Source organism: Coenobita brevimanus, chromosome 72, assembly GCF_032717465.1.
Source record: "Coenobita brevimanus isolate Jiangsu-jjx chromosome 72, ASM3271746v2, whole genome shotgun sequence".
NCBI classification, from domain to species: Eukaryota; Metazoa; Arthropoda; class Malacostraca; order Decapoda; family Coenobitidae; genus Coenobita; species Coenobita brevimanus.
This window is the reverse complement of record NC_137025.1, coordinates 347919-374561: the sequence shown is the minus strand read 5'-3', so window position 1 is coordinate 374561 and position 26643 is coordinate 347919. Positions and strand designations below refer to the sequence as shown.

The following is a 26643-nucleotide window of genomic DNA, read 5'->3' as shown; positions in this document are numbered from 1 at the left end:
GGGAATGTGTCTTAGAGTCTCACCTCAGTCCTTGGACAGAAGCTATGAATGACAGGGGAGCCAGCTTCTTGTTTGATGAGGAAGCAGACTTCCTCAGTCAGCTTTAGTTTTTATTTATGATTTTAAATGTTTTGTATGCGTAGTCTTACAATGTGTCCTTGAGGTATTATATGATTTCTTCAGGGTACAATATTCCCACGTTATGCAAGCGGTGACTATATATATATATATATATATATATATATATATATATATATATATATATATATATATACTGTATAATGTCACATACATAGCTCCATGTTCTGCTGTTATCTTGATATAAGTTGCCAGTGACTTGTGTTGTTATGCTACTATGATCATTTCTTTGTAATCAGTCTGTTGGCCATCAGCAGCAGCAGCAGCCCATTGCCAGCAACCAGTAACAGCAGCAGAAGACAGTAAAGCCACCAGCAGCAGCAGCAGCAACCAGTATAGCCACCAGCAGCAGCAGCAGCAGCAGCAACCAGTAGCCACCAGCAGCAGTACCAGCAACCAGTAGCCACCAGCAGCAGTACCAGCAACCAGTAGCCACCAGCAGCAGTACCAGCAACCAGTAGCCACTAGCAGCAGTACCAGCAACCAGTAGCCACTAGCAGCAGTACCAGCAACCAGTAGCCACTAGCAGCAGTACCAGCAACCAGTAGCCACCAGCAGCAGCACCAGCAACCAGTAGCCACCAGCAGCAGCACCAGCAGCCAGTAGCCACCAGCAGCAGCACCAGCAGCCAGTAGCCACCAGCAGCCAGTGGCCACCAGCAACAGTATCAGCAACCAGTAGTAACCAGCAACAGTACCAGCCACCAGCAGCAGCACCAGCAACCAGTATAGCCACCAGCAGCAGAATACCAGCAACCAGTAGCCATCAGCAGCAGTACCAGCAACCAGTAGCCTCCAGCAACAACAACAACCAGTAGTCAGCAGCAACAACCAGTAGGCACCAGCAGCCGCAGCCGCCACCAGCAGCAGCAGCAGTAGGAACCAGTAGCCACCAGCAGCAGTAGGAACCAGTAGCCACCAGCAGCAGTAGGAACCAGTAGCCACCAGCAGCAGCAGCAGCAACCAGTAGCCACCAGCAGCAGCAGCAGCAACCAGTAGCCACCAGCAGCAGCAGTAGCAACCAGTAGCCACCAGTAGCCACCAGTAGCCAGCAGCAGCAGCAGCACCAGCACCAGCACCAGCACCAGCAGCAGCACCAGCACCCACCAGCAGCAGCAGCAGCAGCAACCAGTAGCAGCACCAGCACCAGCAGCAACCAGTAGCCACCAGCAGCCACCAGCACCAGCAGCAGCAGCAACCAGTAGCAGCACCAGCACCAGCAGCAACCAGCACCAGCAGCAACCAGCACCAGCAGCCACCAGTAGCAGCAGCAGCAGCCACTAGTAGCAGCAGCAGCAGCAGCCACCAGTAGCAGCAGCAGCAGCAGCAGCAACCAGTAGCCACCAGCACCAGCACCAGCACCAGCAGCAGCCACCAGCACCAGCAGCAGCAGCAGCAACCAGTAGCCACCAGCACCAGCAGCAGCAGCAGCCACCAGTATCAGCAGCAGCAGCAGCAGCAGCAGCCACCAGTATCAGCAGTAGCAGTAGCAGCAGCAGCCACCAGTATCAGCAGCAGCAGCAGCAGCAGCCACCAGTATCAGCAGTAGCAGTAGCAGCAGCAGCAGCAACCATTAGCCTGCAGCAGCTACAGCACAGCTGCTGGCTGCAGGCTGCTGCGGCCTGCTGGTTGTTGCTGTTGCTGGCTGTTGCTGTTGCTGGCTGTTGCTGTTGCTGGCTGTTGCTGTTGCTGGCTGTTGCTGTTGCTGGCTGTTGCTGTTGCTGGCTGTTGCTGTTGCTGGCTGTTGCTGTTGCTGGCTGCTGCTGGTGGTGGCTGCTGCTGCTGGCTACTGCCTACTGCTGCTGCTGCTGCTGGCTACTGCTGCTGCTGCTGCTGCTGGCTACTGCTGGCTACTGCCTGCTGCTGCTGCTGCTGGCTACTGCCTACTGCTGCTGCTGCTGCTGCTGGCTACTGCCTACTGCTGCTGCTGCTGCTGCTGGCTACTGCCTACTGCTGCTGCTGGCTACTGCTGCTGCTGCTGGCTACTGCTGGCTACTGCCTACTGCTGCTGGCTACTGCTGCTGCTGCTGCTGGCTACTGCTGCTGCTGCTGCTGCTGGCTACTGCTGCTGCTGGCTGCTGCTGCTGGCTACTGCTGCTGCTGCTGCTGCTGCTGCTGCTGCTGGCTACTGCTGCTGCTGCTGCTGCTGCTGCTGGCTACTGCTGCTGCTGCTGGCTACTGCTGCTGCTGCTGGCTACTGCTGCTGCTGCTGGCTACTGCTGCTGCTGCTGGCTGCTGCTGCTGCTGCTGGCTGCTGCTGCTGCTGCTGGCTGCTGCTGGCTACTGCTGCTGCTGGCTACTGCTGCTGCTGGCTACTGCTGCTGCTGGCTACTGCTGGCTGCTGCTGGCTACTGCTGGCTGCTGCTGGCTGCTGCTGCTGCTAGCTACTGCTGCTGCTGCTAGCTACTGCTGCTGCTGCTAGCTACTGCTGCTGCTGCTGCTGCTGCTGCTGCTGCTGCTGCTGGCTGCTGCTGGCTACTGCTGCTGCTGCTGCTGCTGCTGCTGCTGCTGCTGCTGCTGCTGGCTACTGCTGCTGCTGCTGCTGGCTACTGCTGCTGCTGGCTACTGCTGCTGCTGCTGCTGCTGGCTACTGCTGCTGCTGCTGCTGCTGCTGCTGCTGCTGGCTACTGCTGCTGCTGCTGCTGCTGCTGCTGGCTACTGCTGCTGCTGCTGCTGCGGCTGCTGCTGCTGGCTCATGCTGCTGCTGCTGGCTACTGCTGCTGCTGCTGCTGCTGGCTACTGCTGCTGCTGCTGCTGCTGCTGCTGGCTACTGTTGCTGCTGCTGGCTACTGCTGCTGCCGTTGCTGTTGGCTACTGCTGCTGCTGTTGCTATTACCTGCTGCTGTTGGCCATGGCTGCTGCTGGCTACTGTTGCTGGCTACTGCTGTTGCTGCTTACTGCTGCTGCTACTGCTGCTGCTGCTGCTACTGCTGCTGCTGCTGGCTACTGCTGCTGCTGCTGCTGGCTACTGCTGCTGCTGGCTACTGCTGGCTACTGCTGCTGCTGGCTACTGCTGGCTACTGCTGCTGCTGGCTACTGCTGGCTACTGCTGCTGCTGCTGGCTACTGCTGGCTACTGCTGGCTACTGCTGCTGCTGCTGCTGCTGCTGGCTACTGCTGCTGCTGGCTACTGCTGCTGCTGCTGCTGCTGGCTGCTGCTGCTGGCTACTGCTGCTGCTGCTGGCTGCTGCTGCTGCTGCTGGCTACTGCTGCTGCTGCTGCTGCTGCTGGCTACTGCTGCTGCTGCTGCTGCTGGCTACTGCTGCTGCTGCTGCTGGCTACTGCTGCTGCTGCTGCTGGCTACTGCTGCTGCTGGCTACTGCTGCTGCTGCTGGCTACTGCTGCTGGCTACTGCTGCTGCTGCTGCTGGCTACTGCTGCTGCTGCTGGCTACTGCTGCTGCTGGCTACTGCTGCTGCTGCTGCTGCTGCTGCTGGCTACTGCTGCTGCTGCTGCTGGCTGCTGCTGCTGCTTGCTGCTGCTGCTGCTGGCTGCTGGCTACTGCTGCTGGCTACTGCTGCTGCTGCTGGCTGCTGCTGCTGCTGCTGCTGCTGCTACTGCTGGCTACTGCTGCTGCTGCTGCTGCTGGCTACTGCTGCTGCTGCTGCTGGCTACTGCTGCTGCTGGCTGCTGCTGGCTACTGCTGCTGCTGGCTACTGCTGCTGCTGGCTACTGCTGCTGCTGGCTACTGCTGCTGCTGGCTACTGCTGCTGCTGCTGCTGGCTACTGCTGCTGCTGGCTACTGCTGCTGGCTACTGCTGCTGCTGCTGCTGGCTGCTGGCTGCTGGCTGCTGCTGGCTGCTGCTGCTGGCTACTGCTACTGCTGCTGCTACTGCTGCTGCTGCTGCTACTGCTGCTGCTGCTGCTGCTGCTACTGCTGCTGCTGGCTACTGCTACTGCTGCTGCTGCTGGCTACTGCTGCTGGCTACTGCTACTGGCTACTGCTACTGCTGCTGCTGCTGCTGCTGCTGCTGCTGGCTACTGCTGCTGCTGCTGCTGGCTACTGCTGCTGCTGGCTACTGCTGCTGCTGCTGCTGGCTACTGCTGCTGCTGCTGGCTACTGCTGCTGCTGCTGCTGGCTACTGCTACTGCTGCTGCTGGCTACTGCTGCTGCTGGCTACTGCTACTGCTGGCTACTGCTACTGCTGCTGCTGGCTACTGCTACTGCTGCTGCTGGCTACTGCTACTGCTACTGCTACTGCTGCTGCTGCTGCTGGCTACTGCTACTGCTGCTGCTGCTGCTGGCTACTGCTACTGCTGCTGCTACTGCTACTGCTGCTGCTGGCTACTGCTGCTGCTGGCTACTGCTACTGCTGGCTACTGCTACTGCTGGCTACTGCTACTGCTGGCTACTACTGCTGCTGGCTACTGCTGCTGCTGGCTACTGGCTGCTGCTGGCTACTGGCTGCTGCTGGCTACTGGCTGCTGCTGGCTACTGGCTGCTGCTGCTGCTGGCTACTGCTGGCTGCTGCTGCTGCTGGCTGCTGGCTGCTGCTGGCTGCTGGCTACTGCTGCTGCTGGCTGCTGGCTGCTGCTGGCTACTGGCTGCTACTGGCTACTGCTGCTGCTGGCTACTGGCTACTGCTGCTGCTGGCTACTGGCTACTGCTGCTGCTGGCTACTGGCTACTGCTGGCTACTGGCTACTGCTGGCTACTGGCTACTGCTACTGCTACTGCTGGCTACTGCTACTGCTGGCTACTGGCTACTGCTGGCTACTGGCTACTGCTACTGCTACTGCTACTGCTACTGCTACTGCTACTGCTGGCTACTGCTACTGCTGGCTACTGCTGCTGCTGGCTACTGCTGCTGCTGGCTACTGGCTACTGGCTGCTGCTGCTGGCTACTGCTGCTGCTGCTGCTGCTGGCTACTGCTGCTGCTGGCTACTGCTGCTGCTGGCTACTGCTGCTGCTGGCTACTGCTGCTGCTGGCTACTGCTGCTGCTGGCTACTGCTGCTGCTGGCTACTGCTGCTGCTGGCTGCTGCTGGCTACTGCTGCTGGCTACTGCTGCTGGCTACTGCTGCTGCTGCTGGCTACTGCTGCTGCTGCTGGCTACTGCTGCTGCTGCTGGCTACTGCTGCTGGCTACTGCTGCTGCTGCTGCTGGCTACTGCTGCTGGCTACTGCTGCTGCTGCTGGCTACTGCTGCTGCTGCTGGCTACTGCTGCTGCTGCTGGCTACTGCTGCTGCTGCTGGCACTGCTGCTGCTGGCACTGCTGCTGGCTGCTGCTGCTGGCACTGCTGCTGGCTGCTGCTGCTGGCACTGCTGCTGGCACTGCTGCTGGCTGCTGCTGCTGGCTGCTGCTGCTGGCACTGCTGCTGCTGGCACTGCTGCTGCTGCTGGCACTGCTGCTGCTGCTGGCACTGCTGCTGGCACTGCTGCTGCTGCTGGCACTGCTGCTGGCACTGCTGCTGCTGCTGGCACTGCTGCTGCTGCTGGCACTGCTGCTGCTGCTGGCACTGCTGCTGCTGCTGGCACTGCTGCTGCTGCTGGCTGCTGGTGCTGCTGCTGCTGGCTGCTGCTGCTGCTGCTGCTGGCTGCTGCTGCTGCTGCTGGCTGCTGCTGCTGCTGCTGGCTGCTGCTGCTGGCTGCTGCTGCTGCTGGCTGCTGCTGCTGGCTGCTGCTGCTGGCTGCTACTGCTGCTGCTTGCTGCTACTGGCTACTGCTTGCTGGCTGCTGCTTGCTGGCTGCTGCTGGCTGCTGCTTGCTGGCTGCTGCTTGCTGGCTGCTGCTTGCTGGCTGCTGCTGGCTGCTGCTTGCTGCTGCTTGCTGGCTGCTGCTTGCTGGCTGCTGCTGGCTGCTGCTTGCTGGCTGCTGCTGGCTACTGCTTGCTGGCTGCTGCTTGCTGGCTGCTGCTGGCTACTGCTTGCTGGCTGCTGCTGGCTACTGCTTGCTGGCTGCTGCTGGCTACTGCTTGCTGGCTGCTGCTGCTACTGCTTGCTGCTGCTGCTGCTGGCTGCTGCTGGCTGCTACTGGCTGCTACTGGCTGCTGCTGGCTACTGCTGGCTGCTGCTGGCTGCTGCTGGCTGCTGCTGGCTACTGCTGGCTGCGGGCTGTTGCTGCTGGCCGTGGGCTGCTGTTGCTGGCTGCGGGCTGTTGCTGCTGGCCGTGGGCTGCTGCTGCTGTTGCTGGCTGCGGGCTGTTGCTGCTGGCTGCGGGCTGTTGCTGCTGGCTGCGGGCTGTTGCTGCTGGCTACGCGCCTCTGCTCCTGGCTATAGGCTGCTACTGCTGGCTGCTGCTCTTGCTGGATATTGGTGCTACATGATGTTATTTTTAGGTTTTGTTTAATTTTTCGTAACTTAATTTAAGGCACACTTAATGACAGTTTAGTGTCTGGAAAAAATGTAACGAGAATATTATATTAATACTGGATTATAAAACTAAACATATTGAGGTAATTTTTTTTTTTTCCAGATATGTCTACATAAATTTAACAAAATAGTTTAAATAAAATGAAATCTGGTATATCTGTGTAAAGCCTAATGCAAATGAATACTAGAATGTGGGGCCCAGCCTCCACCCCAGTTTGTGCTGACTTGTGATCTTTTGGGTTGAGTTTCAAAGTATGTGTATGAAAACATGTCTTCCATAAGAGATCAGATATCCTCTTGATCCACTTCCTCAGATTTGGTGTTGGAGTGAAGCTGCAGTTTTCATGTCTTATCTTGTTCCCAGGTTGAGGATGAGCACTTCAAAGTCATGGATGATTGGCCACTTTAAGAACCGGGAGGCCTAGGTGTACCAGCAACCAACCTTGGGTGAATGCATCTTGCAGTTCCAAGCAGACGAGATTACCATGTACAGCAACATCATCATTCTTGTCACCCAGCTGAAGTTACACACCTGCAGGAAAGGCAAATATTAATACTATACATTACTACTTATAAAACTTAAAATACTTAAACAAGTGTTCCCAAAATAGGGGGAAATTTTTTACATTCCAGGGTATGGAGGGATATACACAAAACCAAACAGGTAATATTTTTTTGTGTTGGTTATAGATTTTATATTTTATGGCCAAACAGCTTTTGCCTCACTTGTGCTGTTTATGAGTAAGGTCAGAATTTTGGTCCCAAATATCATGCAACTTTAAAATTACACATATGGTAAAATATTCCCAAAACTTCTTAAAAATATCCAAAATAATGCTAAATGTATTGCTGTTACATCTTAAGTATCACTACATGGAGATAAAATAAAATAAAATACTCCTTGCAGGGGAGGGTAAATGCTTTCTGGCTAAAATAGGGGAATGACCAAGAAAAATTTAGGAACCTCTGCTTTAGAACAACCATACTATAAGCTGTATAGACAAGCAGTAATCAGCATGAACCCCAGCAAATAAAAGCCTTAGGCCAGAGACATCCATCACCTTCCACTGAATTCCAGTCATGTAGTAGTAAACCTGCTTTCACTCAAACCCTCCTGTTTTTATATTTTGTTCCTGACAGGCTGAACAGTTCACTAGTTCATGATTTAGCCTGCTGGAGATGTAGCTTATTACTTTTGAGTGTACATGAAAGTCATATTACTGATAGTGAGGGAGGAAGGTAGAGTCCCGGAGGATTGAAAGTCAGGTATAATTATTCCCTTGCACAAAGGTATAGAGGAAAAAGAAGTGTGTGGTAATCACAGTCTTCTTAGTATAATAGGAAAAGTGTATGGTAGGATACTTATTGACATTGTTAGAGAAAGAACAGAGGAATTAGTTGGAGAAGAACAGGGAGGCTTTAGGAAGGGAAGAGGTTGTGTAGATCAGATATTCATTCTTAGATCTTTAGTGGAAAAGTTTCTAGAGAAGGGAAAGAAGATGTATGCGGCTTTCATGGATTTGGAGAAAGCACATGACAGGGTGGATAGACAAGGACTGTGGAAAGTATTAAGAATATATGGAGTAGATGGGAAGTTGTTGAATGCTGTGAAGAGTATGTATGATGGTGCTAAGACTGCAGTGCGTGTGGATGGTGAACTGAGTGAATTTTTCGTTTTGAAGGCTGGGTTGAAACAGGGATGTGTCATGTCTCCATGGTTGTTCAATCTGTACATGGATGGGGCAATAAAAGAGGTACAAGGTAGGGTAGTGGATGTTGGAGTGGCCCTGGTGAGAGAGGGTAGTGTTTGGAAACTCCCTGTACTGTTGTTTTTGCTGATGATACTGTGTTGTTGAGTGAAGACGAAGGAGAGCTGCAAGGCTTGGTGGATGAGTTTGGGAGTGTGTGTAATTAATGGAATCTAAAGGTGAATGTAGGGAAGAATAAAGTGATGGTCTTTGAGAGAGTTGAAGTCAGTCAATGTACAGCGAGGTTGGATGGTGAAGAATTGGAAAATGTGAGTGCGTTTAAGTACTTGGGTAGTGTGATGAGTAAGGATGGAGGTTTGGAGGGTGAAGTGCTTGAAAGGGTACAACAGGGTAGAAAGGTTGCTGGTTCCTTGAAAGCAGTGATAAGAAGCGTGGAAGTGAAAAAGTTACTACATGACAGTATTGTGATACCAACTCTAATGTATGGAAGTGAAGCTTGGACGTTGCTGGAAGGACACAAGTCAAGAGTGAGAGCAGTGGAAATGAGCTAAGAGGAGCCTGTGGAGTCACATGGAGAGATAGGCTGACAAATGAGGATATAAAGGAGCACTGTGGTGTGGATGTGATAGGAAGCATTAGGAGGAATACACCGAGGTGGTTTGGCCATGTGGAGAGGATAGAGGGTGAAAGACTGACGAAGAGAGTGTATGTGAGTGAGGTGGAAGGGGGAAGAGGCCAAGGATGAGATCGAGGGATGGGTGGAGAGGTATATGAGAGAGGGGGGTGTGAGTTGGGAGCAGGACAGTGAAATGGCAGGGGACAGGGCGACGTGGAGGCGATTTGTTTGTGGCCACCCCGAACAGGACTGAGGCGTCTGGCAATAGATAGATAGAAAAACAGGTAAAACACAGTTGTAATGATAAACAATAATGCCTGAGATTGTGGAGAACAGGAAAAAAAAAAAGTAATGATAAACAATACTGCTTGAAATTACAGTTACCCCTTAGGTTTTAGCTGTTACTAGAGTATTTTAGCAATGTCTAAACCACTCAGGGCCCAGCCACTTACACCAGTTATGAAAATAAGAAAATTTACCGAGCAGCATAATACAGTAATCCCTGTAAGACCTTTACATTCTGGGCTCGGGTCCTCAGACATACACACACACACAGTTTTCAACCCTACTTAGAATTTAACAAGTGGTGACAAGCAGCTGTGTTTTGGTATGTAGTTCTGCTAACATCCAGTAGAGAGCCCATGTTTCTTCCCCCCTTCCCGCCTGTCTACCATCGTGACTACATGCCCATCGCTACGGCGGCCCACGTGCTTGCCTTTGGGCTGGTGCCCTACTTGCTGCCTCTTACTCGTATGTATGATGAGTACCCAGCTGCCTGACAAGAGGAAATGAGTGGTTCTGACTCTGGAGAAGAGGAGGGAGATATTGGAGAAGTTGGACGTGGGATGGCCGATGTCCTACATCCTCTGAGAATTCAACCTGGCCCAGTCTACCTAGTTTGATATCGAGAAATCCCTGGACAAACACCCAGTACATGGCAGACCTCACATCAGAGACCAAACGCAACGTGCAAAGGAAGATTATGTACCCTCCCAGGTTTGCAGAAGTCAACCGCTCCATGCTGATTTGGTATCATCAGCAAAGTGCTGCTGGTGTGCTGGTGCATGATTGGGAGCTGAAGGCTGCTGCTTAGTTCACAAGGTTACACAACACCCCAGACTTCAAGGCATCTGAGGGTGGGCTCTTCGTTTTCAAGTTATGACATGGACTTACCAACCTCAAGGCCCATGGCGAAGCTTTGGACACCAACGAGGAGGGATTAGAAGAGTTTCGGCAGAAGGTGAAGGGCTTGATCGACAGGGAGGGCCTCATTCTCAGTCAGGTTTACAGTGCTGACAAAACTGGTCTATTCTATCACTCACTGCCAACGAACATCCTAGTAGAGGAAACAAAGAAGCGAATGCTTGGACACAAGCATTCCAAGCAGCAGATATCTGCTTTGTATTGTGCCAATGCTAACGGCATGCACCAGCTCAAACCTGTTATTGTTGGCTGTGCAAAGCAGCCTTGGTGCCTTCTTGGGTTGATAGATGTCCTTCCTGTCGTTTGGTGCTTTTCTGTGAAGGCTTGGTTCACAGCCAAGACCTTCAAAGACTAGTTTCACCAGCATTTTGTCAAGGAGGTCATCCATTATCAGACAAAGACACTGGGAATCCCACACAACCAGGTAAAAGCTCTCCTTTTTTTGGACAGTGCACCTGCGGATCCATCAGACAAGGAGTTGGTGGCTGAGAATGGCTACATTGGGTGCTTGTTTTTGCCACCTGATACTACTGATCTCGTCAACCAAAGGACCAAGGAGCGATCGTGGCTATGAAGAGGCTGTACCGTTGGAAGTTCCTAGAAGAGATGATGGTTATTCTCGAGGACAAAGACAAGCACAGGGTGGGATGGAACACGCAAGGCCAGCTGACTGTGGAAAACCTTCACCACTACAACCTCAAGTCAGCCATCTACAACTGGGCCAGTGCATGGAGGGAAGTCCCTATCAAGACTGGAAAGTGGTTGGTCTCGTCTGCTTCTTGGAGCCGATGTAGTGCACGACTTTCTAGGTTTTGATGTGGATGACTTCCATACGCATCTTCATGCGGTGGGCGATGAGGTGGATGTGGACGAAGCGAGTTTGTGGTTGGATGACGACAACGGTGATCCTGGGTATCAGATCATGTCTGATATCAAGATCACATCTTCAGTTGCAGGTATGAGTACCCAGCTAGGAGATTCCAACGAGGACAGCAGGATGATATGGACTCCTCTCAGCTCCCCACTACTCCAGTCATTCCCAAGCTGAGTGCACTCTGGGAGCACATGGAGTTAATTCTGGACTGCCCTGAACACCCGGACTGCAACCAGGAGGTGGGGCCCCTGGGGCTTGTGGAGGAAGTGCGCGCTTTTAGGCATTGCGTCATCAACCGCCGTTCCTTACGTCAATCAACCATAGACACCTCCCTTAGGTACATGACCCCCTCTGTGCCCAGCCCTGGCTCCACACCACTGCCTCAACAAGACGTGCCTTCCTCCTCCAAGCTGCAGCCCAGCATATCGGTCACGGTGGAGTCGCCACTGGGGGTGAGTATGCATGTATCTTGTTGTCTGCAGTGCGTAGCCCATCACCATGTCCCAGTGACGCGTCCTCCAGCACCTGCAACACCAACCCCCTGCCTCTGACACTGAATAATCAGCAAAAACTCGCCACTAGACCACATGGGAATTTACAGTATTGTGCAGTGTCGAGAACAGACTGTGCTGTGTTAAGAAATTAGAATTCAGAATGCAAAGGATTAAGTGCAGAGTGCAACACTGGTGTGTTTCAAGGGCAGCGCAAGTAAGAAAAGAACATGCAGTGTTAAGAAATTAGAATTCAGAGTGCAAAGGATTAAGTGCAGCACAACACTGGTTTACTGTGCATGCATCAAGTGCACCTTCACCACTGTCAGAGCCTGAGAGGAGGCGGGTTAATCTTCGCAACGGCCACGGATATGTCGTAAGTACTCTGTGCACTGCCAAATATCTTCCATACTCCTAATTTCTCATTCTCTGGTTCCTTTTCATTTATTTCTTGGTTTCTGTTCCTTATTTGTGTGAATAAGCTCTTAAATAGGTCCTGTGTATGTCTGGTTATTTAGGTGGCTTTCAAAGTTAGGTTGAGTTGGGGTGCATAAGTACCTGTCCAGGGGACATTTTCCCAAGTCCCGGACATGCCTTTTGCTCTACTACTTCTGATCTTGGAGGGATTACTGTACAATAATTGAAATTAGCAGTGCCCAGTGGGCATTCACAGCAGATGAAGTGATCAGAGTGAGCAATCCTGTTCACCCTCTTCCTCACTGCTGCCCTAGCAGAGCTATCATGATCTGCAGTGGTGAATGCAACCCAATGCATGTGTATGAATGTGGTGTGGGTGTTAACCTGCCACGTGTGAGCGATGTACATCAATTTAAGATATTCGACAAAATTCAATTTTGGTGCGAGATATTTGCTAGGGATACTCCCATGCCTGTTTAGGACTAATACCCACGTTTTGAGTCATCACACTGTCCCTCCTCCTGCGCAGGGCCCCGCCAAGTCAGCCCCACTTTGTGAGTGTGCAAGTGAGCACCATGGCACATCACAGTATTCCCCAACACAATATTGACAAGCTCCAGGACATCCCATATGATGGAGAAAACATTTCTCCCATTGATGGTGATGTTACTGATCAAAACTACGTCCAAACCAAGTCGGAATCAAGCTGCAAGGGCGAGATTCCTTTCCTAAGAAAGGAGAGGTATGTTTATAAATCACCACTGCTTCCCACCTCACCACACTGTTCTTACTCCATGGATAATTCCTTTGGTGGCGACAAATACAAGGGCAACCTCTCAGATGAACATCACCTGCCTTCGTTGGTAGGATCGCCCGGGAAAACCCAGAGGAGTGGGGAAGAACTATTTAGTAAAAAGTACAAGGTGAGCAGTGCTTCGTTCTATTCATGTGGTGCATGACGATACCTGCCACCTCCAGCCCCACCCCAGCACCCCCACCTCCCCGCGCTTCCTCCCCACAACCTCAAACAGTGGGGAAAAAAGCAAAAGGTAAAGTAAAAGATGGGGAAGAAAAGAGTGAGTCGTGGGGAAAGTGAGGAGGCAAGCTCTATTCCCCAAGCAACTACCAAATTTCCTCCCCATCCTGACGGCAGTGACAGATGTGACTCCGTTGGTGACAAGGGCAAAACTGAAGGAGATGAAGTCACGTGGGAGTGGGAAGATGGGAGCATTTTCGTTCCCATCATTCATCCCTTCAGAGGTGGTGATATGGCAGGTTGTACTGTGCTGGAGCAGACTCCCACCTCGAGAATCAATTTCTTCAAGATTTTTTTTTTTTCTTCCAAGGGAGCTAATACTGTACTGAGAATCGTTCTCCTAACACCTATGCTACCTTCTACCACTGTGTGGAGTGTGATGTGGGGTTGTGCCTAATCCCATGCTTTGTGGAATATTACACCCACCTCCACTTCTAAAAGTTAGAAACAAGTGTTATGTGTGGGGGAAAAAAAAAAAAATGCCTATGAGTGTTACTGAAATGTATACATAAATTTGTGTGATTTCATGATAGCATGTGCAGTGTAAGTACCTCCTATATCACTTGTGTAATGTGTGTTTTGTGTTTGAGAAGACATCCATAGCGAGTACAATGTGCAAGAATAATTCTTGTGTGAAAATAAGATGCAAATGTAAAATATACATGTGTGGGCAAACATTTATGTGTAAACTAGAAAGTCCGACAATACGAACATTATCAGAAAAATGCCAATCACTCACTCGAATGTCATAATGCGCCCCCACACATAATTATGCGTAGGAACAGTTCTCTCATCATCTACAGTATATACCATCCGAGAGTGTCCCTGGGTCTACTTACCCATGAAGAAAACGAAGATCTCCTACCTCAACTCACTGAGTGTCGGTGGCGGCCGATGAAGTCAACAGGCGTTACTCCAAACATTTCAGTTACTCACTGAGAGAGAATTGACCTTCTATGCTTCTGTGAGTACTCTAATGGTTGGTCTTCATGTTTTCTCATCACTCCTAACCTATTTAGCAAAATAGGTTGAAAATTGACTGGCACTGGGGTGCCATGAAGGTCCCAAGTTGGTCGGCACCCGGCGGGTTAAAGAGGGAGGAATGGAAGTCCAAATAGAGGGCACAGTGATAAACCACCTATCATAATCCCTTCAACCCAGTAATGTATTTTATAGAGTAATTTAGTCGTACTTGCCAGATGGTTTTATTCAGTTCAAGAAACATCTTGTACTGAAGAGGCTCGTGTGGGCTGAATCATATGCTCCAACAGGGCTCTTGTTTGGCGAGCCACAGCTCGGAAATGCGAGTATTTTTTTCCCTTCGGTGAGCAAATTTTACATGCAAGTTGCCTTTTGGCGAGGAGAAAATACATCCACTTCAAAACCCAGAAAAGTACAAAATAAGTAAATCTCACTTAAATGAACAAAAAAGCACGTTGTGATCGATTATTAAATCTTTCCTTGTCGCCATTGTGAATATTTAAAACCTCATTATATGATTCAAATCATCACAATGTGTAAATAAATACAGTATATGTATTGCTAGTGATATATTTCGGCTCTTAGTCAGTTTTGGCTACTAAAAATTTATTTCGTTCGTAAATCTGAAACCTTAGGAGCCAAATGGCTCGCAACCATCGGCAGTTAGCAAGAGCCCTGCCCAAGTTGGGAAAGTTTTGCATGTGCTCAATAATAATGTTTGCATTAGCAGTAATAAGAGAATAATTACAGCTGGTCACTTACCCATACTTGGCAGCTTCTTTTACTAAACTCTTAGAATATAACAGGATAATAAAAAGGAAGGCTTTCCCTTGCTCACCTAACCTTTCAGCTGAAACTGGTGGCAGATGTCCAAGGCAGTGATGTAGGATTTGATATGACATTTAACGAGAGGGATTGTGTACGTGGGGAATGTCAGTCTGTTTCAGTACCTGTCCATCAATATTTTTGTTTTTCTAGCTCTCTATCTGGTAGTCACCTTGGTAGTGCAAAATTATGTTCTGATACTTAAGAATAGGGCTGCATTTTTCTTTTGCTTCACTTAGAGCTATCATGTACCGTACAGTGGCACTGAATGTTGAGGAAGTGTTGCATATGGCATGTACTCTGTGTGTGTGTGTGTTCGGAATTACTGTACTGTTTAACCCCTTAACCGCAGGGCGTCACTTTCGTGACGCTCGGGAGCAAGGGATCATACGGCGGGGCATCACTTTTGTGATTCAGTGTTACTGTATTTTGATAGGTTACGAAATAATAAAGAAAATAGCCTTCATTCTTTCCTCTTCCTTCTGCCCGTGGGTGACTCTACACTGAGTGACAAGCCAAATGGTTTCCTGTACACCAGGAAACCATTTACTATGTTGGGTGGTAACCATATAACCAAATTTTGGCGCCTGGTGGTTTAGTGGGTAATTATTGTGCTCCAATCGGATTGAGCCGGTGAAGGTTTATATCCAAGGGATGGTTGGGGTTTATTGCTCAGGTAATGCCACTCAGGGATGAGTGAGGCTGGTCACTCTATCTTAAATGTCAGGACCAACTGCCTAGCCCCAGGCTCCTACGCTCCTCATGGGGCAACGTAGGATTGGATGATGGATGGTAAGCTATAATAAATTTTCTGCAAGCTGATAATATTTTGCAGCAAATTACCAAGGTTTTCACAAGATGTGAATAGCTGTACCTCAGAATTACTATACTTAAACACAATATTGCCCCAAATTTTATTAGCATGTGTGAACTTGGGAAACTTGGAGTTGGAGTCGTGGGAACCTTACCAACTCTGACTCCTACTAAAAACAGACGACTCCACGGCTCTGACTCCGCAACCCTGGCCATTTCTGTATGTTTGTGCCCATGAATCCCCTTCCTTTACTGCCCAGGTTTCACTACCATACAGCATTACACTCCTAACACGCTACAAAGATCCCTTAGGATGGAGGGTGGGCCCTCTCAATGTCAGAAGGGGCAACAGTTCCCTGAACTCCCTTCAACCATTTCTCCTCCTAGCCACAGAGCTAGCACTAGCCCCACCTCCAACACACAACATGTACCCCAAGTAAAAGAACTCTTCCACACACCCAAGAGACGAGCAAGATCAATCCTTTCACACCTGACAATCTCTACATGCTTTCCCCAATATAATGCACACATGAAGTCAGCATTATCTCACAGTCTACCTCTAATACCACTAGGTCTCTTAAACACCCACTTGTCACAAATACTGCACATGATGGAGTTACTTCCCAAATCCTTGTGGCAAACTGCACATGGTCACTCCTGCTTTGACGGTACTGCCACCAGGCATAGACATCATCACTTCTGTTTTATCTACTTTTACTGGACTCTCAAACCTTTGTGCCCTATTCCTTCTTTCCACTTCCTAAATCATTCCTCTGCCTCCCTTTCATTCTCAGCAATCAACTCAGTCATCAACATACAGCATCTCCCAGGGGAGTCCATTTCCGAAGTAATGTAAGAGCGCTTCAACCACCATGACAAACAATAAAGGGTTCAAGACTGGCCCATAATAGACATCAATATTCACAGGAAACTCATCACTCAAATCTCCACTCACTCGTACCTGGGTGTGAGCACCCATACATAGCCATAACCACTACCCTACCAGCCACTCTTTGATCCCAAGCATTCCCATTGCCCACTTCACCACCTCCCTAGGGGCTCTGTGCAAGGGCTTCTTCAGATCAACAAAAACCAAATACAGATCCCTTTTTTCTTATACATTTTCTTGAAGCTGGTGGACTATGAATATGGCATCAGTGGTCACATTGCCCCGTATAAATCCAAACTGCATATCATCAGTATTCACTCTTTCCCTACCTAATAATTCCTTCTAGAGCTCCCCATTATTTCATTATCTGGTTCATAAGTTTTATGTCTCTATAAATTTTCTCTTTCCAGGGCATCACCCTTCCCCTCGTACACATTACAATCACTACTCTTCAGCCAGTCATCTTGGACCATACATAAATAATTGTATTTATCAAATCATTAACTAACCCCTCCCCTTCTATCTCTTCAGGCCTTCAGCAGTCAACCCAGACACACCTGCCGCCTTCCCCAACTGCATCCTGCCTATTGCCCTGCTCATAGCAGCAGCAGCAATCAAAGGCCAAGGGACAAACATGGGATCTACTGACTCCAAACTTTCCATGTTCCAGAGAAACTCATCACTGAGCAACTGGTTGTGAGACTCTCTGCATGCATTTTTGATATCCTCAGTGTTTACCACTACCTTTCCTTCATTCTTCACACACTGCTCACCTATGATATTCCTCATTTTCCTCTTCATCTGATTTGCCACCTTAAATATCATAGTCTTCCTTTCAACATGACTGTACTTAGGTTATCTGTAAATGTCTCTTCTATTGTGAGCTGTGATCATTCATGTTTAAAAATCTCAGTTTATTTTGAATCTTGGTGTCCTTAGGCTCAGTTGCTAAGAAATCATTCACATACCTGCACTAAGTTACACACCTACCTGTGACTCTAGTGTAGTAGCTAACCTCTAATGCTTCCATACATATGCAAAACCATGGCTAGACCCTTGTGTTGCCCATATTGCACTCCATTGAAAGTATGGTAGCTCCTCATATTCAGTGATGTCCTCTGCTCTCCTTATTGCTTGCATGGCCCCCTTCCTTGGTTTGAGGGTGGAGTGACTACGTATTTTGCGGAAGTCCATATCATTGAGGTTTTCGATTAAATTGGGAGAATTTCTTAGATGCTCACCACTTGTGGCACCCAGGGAGTTAGAGAGGGGCATAGCTAGCCACTTAACCAGACTGTGGGGGCACTAGTTAAACTGTGCTGTTGCACCATTGCTAACCTCTTAGCCAGAGTGTGGGGGTACTAGTTAAACTGTGCTGTTGCACTGCTCAGATATAACAACATCCCTCAACCCCCTATACCCCAAAAGAGGAGGATGGACTAAAGAAGACTTTAGCCTGCATAACCACATTCGCATACAAATGGGCCTGGTGCCTCAACAGATCTCTAGAATGTGGTGATATTACTTTACTTATTTTTCAATTCGGCTATTTGCAGTCTAATCCTGAAAGGACTGAAAGATATTTCACAGCTCAATCTTAAAAGACTTTGCAGCCAAACAGAAAATATAGCTAGGGAAGGCCATTCTTCTGAGGGCAAGAGGTTTACAAACCTAAATAAAATGATTTTGTAGCACCCAAAGTAAAATGAAAGTAGATATACCATAATGAAGAAGCTAATGATTTACTAACTAAATAATCAGTACAGTACCTGGAGGTCTGTTGTTCAGTCTTCTATGCTGAAATGTCTGTTGTTCAATCGTCTATGCTGGGTACATCATTATCAGCATGTTACTTCACCACATGGTAATCTCAACTGCTGCCATTTTTGTCTGCTTATTCCATCTCTGCTTGGTAAGGAGAAGATTTCATTCCTCCTCCTGGGTCTATTCCTACCTCCTCCTCACTCTCCATTCTAGGGTTGAGATAGTCCTGTGGACAAATTCATAACCTTTATAGAACCTAAAAGAACTGTGTATTATCACCCAAATCACTACCATCATCATCCCACACTGCGAAAGAGTGAGTAGGATCTTAAAAAGTGAATAAAAACCAATAAACAGAAACAGAATTATTATCCTATTTCCTGCCAAGAAAAATGGAGAGGGTTTGTATGATTCAGATATACAGAGAAGCAGAAGTGACAGAGCTGTGAACCAAATTTTACACACACACAAAGCCAGATATCACACACACACAAAGCCAAATATTTCACACACACATATCAAGCAAAATATTTAACATGCATACCAAGCAAAATATTTCACACACACACTGCACATCCAGCAAAATATTTACTGTAACAATGCACGCACATGTGCACACACAGACCAGTGTTGTAAGATACTAGAAAAGCTGATAAGAAAAGTTTTGGTAAACCATCTAGAACACAGAATGATAACAGACAGGCAGTTCAGCTTTAGAAAGGGAAAATCATGTGTTACTAATCTATTAAGCTACTATGATAGAGTTACGGAAACATTACAGAAAAGAGGAGGATGGGTGGACAATATCTATTTAGATTTCAAGAATGCATTTGACAGAGCACCATACCAAAGACTTTTATGGAAACTGTACCATCAAGGACGTATCCAAGGCAATATGTACTGCTGGATGCAGGATTTTCTCAGAAAAAGGAAATGAGAACAGTACTAAGGGGAAATTACTCATCATGGAGGGAAGTGACTAGCAGTTTTCCACAGGGCTCAGTGTTGGCACAAATTACGTTTTTGGTATATACAAATGACACAGTAATATTGGAAATGGAAGCTATCTAAATATGTTTGCGGATGATGCAAAAATACAAAGGAAAATTACTGACACATTCTTGAAAAGAGCAATGGCCAATGAAATTTAATGTCATTAAGTGTCATGTAATTAAGTTTGATAAAAGTGTGAAAAGACCAGATTGGGATTGAAAGTTAGGAAGATCAACCCTACACATATCAGAGAGGGAGGACCTAGGAGTGATTATCAATAACAGACTATCTCTGGCTGATCACATCGGTGAGAAGGTATGTAACATGTATACATTGCTTGCCAATATGAGAACAGCATTCACATATAAATGAAGGCATGCTGAGAAAGGTAACATCATCATTCATCAGACCAACCCTGCAGTATGCATCAGTAGTCTGCAATCCTCATCTCAAAAAACACACAGATAAGACTGAAAAAGTACAAAGGGCCGCTACAAGATGGGTACCAAGCTTAAGGGATCTAAGCTACGAAGAAAAACAAGAAAAAACAGAATCTACCTACACTACAGGAGAGAAGGAAAAGAGGAGACATGATTATGCTATATAAATGCATCTAAGGGAAACAGAAAATAGACATAAATGAATATATAACCTACAAGGGCACTGCAAAAAGCTGCATAAAAAGGGAGGCAATCAAGATATTAAAATATTCAGTTTCCCAAATAGGGCAACTGATCAGTTGAATGCACTACCAAATGAAACAGTGTGCCAAAACTATTCATAAATTTAAGGATATGTTTGATAATGGTTTAATACATGGAACAGTACAAGCCTGACTCATTCCTGTAATGATACAAGTAAGAACAATCAGGTAAGAACACACACACACACACAAATAATTATCATAATAATCACCATCCAATCCTACATTGTCCCATGAGAAGTGTAGGAGCCTGGAGCTAGGAAGTTGGTAACATACACAAAATATTAATATATGTACATAATAAAATAATACTGGTGTACAAAAAGCAATAAAAATCCACAACCACTTTTTTTTTTACAGGAACCCGAGAACAGAAAAAGCCTATTTACAATATCTGAGGATGGATGGTCCCATTAGAATGCCTATGTAAGGACAGAGAGAGAGAGAGAGAGAAGGCTCCACTGTAGTAATCCCTCCACTATCCGACATAATAGAGCCATAGGCATGTCTGGACAGTGGTCCTGTCCAGATAGTGGTCACCAGCCACCTGGACTTGTAATTATGGACCCTAACTCAGTAAAACACCTATACAACTTCCTCTGGACATGCATAGCACCTATTTAAGACCCAAATCACACCAATAAGGGACATAAAAGACTGAAATAAATGCAAAACAAGCATAAAATGAGGTTTTTGAGGTAGGTTTATACAATATTAAACATTCTGGGTACTTACAAGTCACTGGCTCCTGGACCGGTAGTTATGGACCCTAACCTAGCCTAACTCAGAAAAACACCTCCCTACTGCACATGCATAACACCTGACACTACATATTTACACCAATAAGGGACATAAAAGAATGAAATGAGGTGTTTGAGGTAGGTATAGTATGGAAAATACAGTACAGTACAGTATGAAACATTCTGCCTACTTACAGCAAGTCCATAGCCATCTCGATGAATAACCGCCTCCTCTCAGACTCTGACAGTAAGAAGGATTTCCTGAAGCACTTGCAGTACACTGTTCATGAAGTCTTGCACTTAACTTAGTCATTCGCACTCAGAAGTTCATTCTCTTCACACCGCACTCTTGTCTTACTTATGCTCCATTGTAACATAAGTGTTGCACTCTGCACTTTAAGTCTTTCCACTCATAAAACCAGTTTCAAAACAAATCACAAGTTTATTTACGTTAAATTTAGTCCAAATATTTTGTCTTTTCACTCAAATTTCTACTTTCTTTACAATACTGTATGCACTGTTTTTCTTTCACTGCACAACACTAAATTCCCGTGTGGTCTAGTGGAGAAGTTCTTGCCGTTTAAACACCGTCAGAGTCTGAGAGTATCGCTGGCAGGTGACGTAGGGGTACGTCGCTGGGTCGTGGTGATGGCGTACCCACTGCAGACGACTCGGACGATAGACGCAAACGCACTTCGAGCGATGACTCCACCGTGGCTGATGTGCTGGGCTGTGGCTCGGAGCATGAGGGCCTGTCTTGGGGAGGCAATGAAGTGGAGCCAGGGCTGGGCACAGCGGGGGTCACAGGCCTGAAAAAGCTGTCAATCGTTGATTGACGCAAGGAACGACGATTCTGACGATTTATGATGTGCTGCCTGAAAGCACACACTTCCTCCACAAGTCCCAAGGGCCCCAGCTCCTTGTCGCAGTCCAGGTGTTCCAGGTAGTCCAGAACGAACTCTAGGTGTTCCTGGAGTGTGCTCAGCTTGGGGATGGCTGGAGTTGTGTCATGCTGACAGGAGTCCTCATCATCGTCGCTGTCCTCGTTGGAATCTTCAAGCTGGGTAATGACACCTGCAACTGAAGACGCAATCTCGATATCAGACAGGGTCTGATACCCAGGATCGCCCTCGTCGTCATCCAACCACTCATGCACTTCGTCCACATCAACATCGTCGCCGTGCACATGTAGACGTGCATGGAAGTCGTCCACGTCAAAACCTAGGAAATCGTACACCACATCCATTCCGAGAAGCAGACGAGACTAACCATTTTCTAGAGTCTTGACAGGGATTTCCTTCCATGCACTGGCCCAGTTGTAAATGGCAGACTTGATGTTGTAGCGGCGAAGGTTTTCCAAAGTCCGCTGGCCTCGCGTGTCACATCCCTCCCTGCGCTCCTCCTTGTCCTCGAGAACAACCATCACCTCGTCCAGGAACTTCCGTCGGTATAGGCACTTCGTTGCCACGATCACTCCTTGGTCCATTGGTTGGATGAGAGCAGTAGTATTAGGTGGCAGAAACATGCACCTAATGCGGCCATTCTCAGCCACCAAGTCCTTGTCGCACGGGTGGGCAGGTGCATTGTCGAGGAGAAGGAGGGCCTTTACCTGGTTGCGTGGAATTCCCAGTTTCGCCGTCTGGTAATGTATGACCTCCTTGACGAAATGGTGGTGGAACCAGTCTTTGAAGATGTGGGCTGTGAACCATGCCCTCAAGGAATGGTATCAGGTGACAGGAAGGACGTCCAACACCCCACGAAGACACCGAGGCTGCTTTGCACAGCCAACAATAACGGGCTTAAGCCGGTGCATGCCGTTAGCATTGACACAACACAAAGCAGACAGCTGTTGCTTGGAGAGCTTGCGGCCAGGTACACGCTTCTCCGTCTCCTCGGCTAGAGTGTTCGTAGGCAAAAAGCGATAAAATAAACCAGTTTCGTCAGCGTTGTAGACTTGACTGATTGTGAGGCCCTCCCTGTCGATCAAGCCCTCCACCTTGTGCCGAAACTCCTCTGCTCCATCCTCGTTAGCGTCCAAAGCTATGCCATGAGACTTACGGTTCGTAAGGCCATGCCGTAACTTAAACGCGAAGAGCCAACCCTCGGATGCCTTGAAGTCTAGGGCGTCGTGAAGCTTTGCAAACTTCTCAGCAGCAGCCTTCGGCTCCGTACCATGTACCTTCACACCAGCAGCACGTTGCTGTCGACACCAAATCAACGTGGAGCAGTTGACTTCAGCAAACTTGGGAGTAAACATCATCTTCCTCTCCACGTTGCATTTGCTTTTCGATGAGAAGTCGGCCGTGTACTGCATGAGTTTGTCTCGGGATCTCTTGATATCAAACAAAGTAGATCGGGCCAGGTTGAACTCACGGAGGATGCATGAAGAAGACCATCCCGCATCTACTTTCTCCAATATCTCCCGTTTCTTCTCCAGAGTCAATACCACTCTCTTCCCCTTCTCAGGCGGCGAGGCCATCATCACACACACGAAGGAGAGGCACGAGAGCAGCAGGAGTGCCTGCAACAGGTAAGGCACCACCACAAAAGCAAGCACGTGGGCAGCCATGAAGACGAGCGTTCACTCACGACAAGAGACAGGCGGAAAGTGGGGAGGATGCAGGGGCGCTCTAGCGGACGTCGGAGGAATGACACACCACAACAAAGCTGTCCCACGCCGCGCGCACCAAGTTCGAATTACGGGCGGGATTTTTTTTTTTTTTTTTTTTTTTTTTTTTTTTTTTTTTTTTTTTTTTTTTTGCAGTTTTCGGACCATTTTGGGAATATTGGATCCCGGGACAACTACGTCCGGTAAGTGGGGATGTCCGGAAAGTAGAGGGATTACTGTATATATCACTGGAAGTACAATGCTGGTTGCAGTATGAACTACCAGCCCAGAACATCTACTGGAAGGAATTGGCTTTTTCTCATGGTGACTATCAAAACGGCCATGCCACGTTGAGTACACCGCTTCCCATCCGATCAGCGAAGTTAAGCAACGTTGGGTCTGGTTAGTACTTGGATGGGTGACCGCCTGGGAACACCAGATGCCGTTGGCATCCCTACGTCAAGTGGGGTTGGTGGAGGATTAGTGCCCCTCCCTGTAAAAACAATTAACTCTAAGCCATTGGCCACCCCATTTGGGATACATGGCGTCTGGCAATGGATGGATGGATGGACTATCAAAACCTCAAAGCACCCCTTGGGAATTCAAATTTGTACACCACCATCCTTGACTGGTTTATTAGACCACCATGAGTACTGCACAATTATCACACGATTCTTTAGCTGAAAAGTATTTGGCATCCAGGAACAGACTGAATGAATAAAATAACAATGTATGTCATTCTGCTCCTAATATCAACTGATACATGGGGTGGGTAGGGTCCAGAAATAAGAAGCAGGTATTATAGTACAATATCAGCCCTCCGAATGTAGGTTTTCTGCTCAATACAGTATACTCATGATCACAAGATCCATTCCTGCTGAGTATCTTATGCATTGTTTAGCTACAGACTTCACGAAAGGATAAGAGCTGAGCAGCTGCAAAATATTTGAAACATATCAAATATAAACATAAAAAGGGCATAGGGGCTGCAAAATGCTCAAAACACAAATACAGAACTCACACATCTGGAATGTGGAAATTAAAAGCTTCAAGGCTAAACAAATTTCAAACATTTTGAACAATTCTGAACATGAAAATAACATACCCAGTATAAAATTCAACTAAGTTCAGTAACTGCCAGCCCAATCCACCCCAGCCTTGCAAATTTATGGATTTCATCCCAGTTTGTCTGACTGCATATCTCTTCCACTCACTCCATATTAGGAACTGCCTCTCCATCTGCAGATATAATTGTTTTGTTAGCAATACACAAATGGATATCAACTTCTTAAATCCCTCTGCCAGCAGTCCTTCAGGTACACATTCAGAAGAGCCTGGGGCCACAACTTCAACCTAATGATATACTTTATATGGTACCTGTACTGTATTCCATTCTGTTATTTTTCCTACCAGACAATTCTGTTTAGCCTAAATCTGATTTTTCAAACAAGAGAGACTATGTACAGGATCACCTTCATTAGTCCCAATACTGCTGGAAATCATTAAATAAAAGTCTGGAGTTTGTGATCAGATTGAAGATCTTGTATTGAAACAAGATACGGTACATTACTAAAACCTCTACTAAGTTTGTATTTATAGTAGTGTTAGCCACTATGCCTTCCTAGGAAATTCCAAACAACAGTCAGATAATGAAGGTACTGTAATTTTACAGTGTCTATTCTCCTGTCATGCTGGTAGCTGCTGGCAATACTGTAGTTTGCTATATTTTTAGTCTTCATCTCTGCTTTAACTTGGTCCTTACAGTGACATTCTCAGAAAGCAAACAATAAGTACTGTACATTATACAGTAGTGATTGCTGCAGCAAATGTTTTCAACATCCACTCCCCCCCTCCCCCCATCATTGTGGAAGTTTTGGCCACCTTGTACAAGTTCCCATTAATGAATGGTGAAAATTTTATGGTGACCAAAGTTTCTTTAGGATACCAAAATGTTGCAAAATTAACGAATATGACATCAAGAGCACCAAGGTTAGGTGTGCTGACATGCACTGGTCTTCTGGGGAGGGGGGGTGGGGACAGGCCAAGTCAGATCCAAAACCAATTCATCTCCACATGTTTCATTGTTAGAATGGTTTGATCGTTGTTTAAAAATTAGTATGAACAAAACGACTGATGATGGACTGACCTTTGGACTGAATCAACCTATAAGCCCTACATGGTAGGCAGTCATTTCTTGCATGTGAAATTAACGAGGCCATATAAGTACTGAAATATCTTCAAAACATGCATTTCCACTTCTATTAAATTATCAAAACAATAGGATGCAATTCACTAAAACGTCTGATACAACTGGAGCTCTCCAACATTAGTTTTAAAAGGTAGGGAAGGGGGGAATCCTTGAGAGCCAAATGAGACACTGCAATCTGCTGACTTGGTTGTCATGCTTTGCCAAATTCTTAAAAAAATAATAATAATGAAAAAAAAAATAACCATCACTGGAGCTTCTGCATTTTTTCTTCTAGGCAAGTTCCTTCACAGTATTGACCTTGTGCATCTTTGACCGACAAGACTGAAATATATCATCACTGTCAACTAAAAGTGTAAAAATATCTAAGTTGTGCTCTGGATTAGAGCATCAGGGTTCATTACACTGCATACATTAGAAGTGGCTTTGGTTAAGAATGAAAACAGTCACCAAATGATGTAAATAATCATTAATATACCTTACAAATACTGAAACTATGGAAGTGAGGGTGAAGGCGAACTATGGAAGTGAACATGAATGGGCTAATTCAAATCTCATCTTAGCTGGGAGTGGACTTTGTAGCCATAGCCATGGTTTGATCGTACCATTTTTTTTTTTTTTATCCGACTCTGGGCATAGGCTTCACAGCCTGCTATTTGCACCTTTATAGCCGATTACCAGTTACATAATGTACTATAGGTTAATACTGTATTCATATATAATTTCCTGAACATATGTTCATAATCAGCTACAAATTTTACATAGATGTGGGCACATACCGGCAACAAGTTGTCTGTCAGGCCAGAGTGTATCAGCTTGACCTGTACTTTCTTCCGAAGTTTTCACAGGACTCTGTGTAATTAGATTTTATATCAATGATAGTTAATGTCAGCGTGGTGCCTAACAAGACTTACCTCTTAAGAAAAAATAACCACCGAGCCAACACAGACACAAGAAAACCACACAGCCCAACCACCAACCCTCACTCGCCGCGGCCCGCCCCGGCTCTGCGCTTGTCAAGTAAAATGGCGCCAACCTTGAAATGTCAAATAACAAGAATATTACTAAACTTTCAAATATCGTAAAAATGTTTGCAAAAATACTTAATATACTGCTATATCGCCGAAATTTTGTATTACCGGCAAACAGATGTTAACTTGTTTATATAAAAGCCCAAAGCTGTCATTTGCAACATATCAAAAGGCGCACACTTTGTCTCTATTATCCCCATTTCACAAATCACAAGAAAACCCATATATTTTCTAGAATACAGTTACTTATAAAATTTATGGAATAACATTTTTTAAATCGCCAGTCATCAAAATCTGA

At 47.3% G+C, this 26643-nt stretch overlaps 1 long non-coding RNA gene and 1 other non-coding gene across 2 annotated transcripts; one reads left to right on the top strand and one right to left on the bottom strand.

Moving 5' to 3' along the window:
* Positions 1–6522: 6522 nt before the first annotated feature.
* LOC145407170 (uncharacterized) lies at positions 6523–26316 on the bottom strand. The gene is made up of 3 exons (XR_013898674.1): positions 26229–26316; positions 18070–18290; positions 6523–6978 (listed from the first exon to the last, which is right to left on the bottom strand). It is a non-coding gene; the product is annotated as an uncharacterized LOC145407170 (long non-coding RNA).
* Positions 23441–23558, top strand: LOC145407344 (5S ribosomal RNA). The gene has a single exon (XR_013898705.1). It is a non-coding gene; the product is annotated as a 5S ribosomal RNA (ribosomal RNA).
* Positions 26317–26643: the final 327 nt, after the last annotated feature.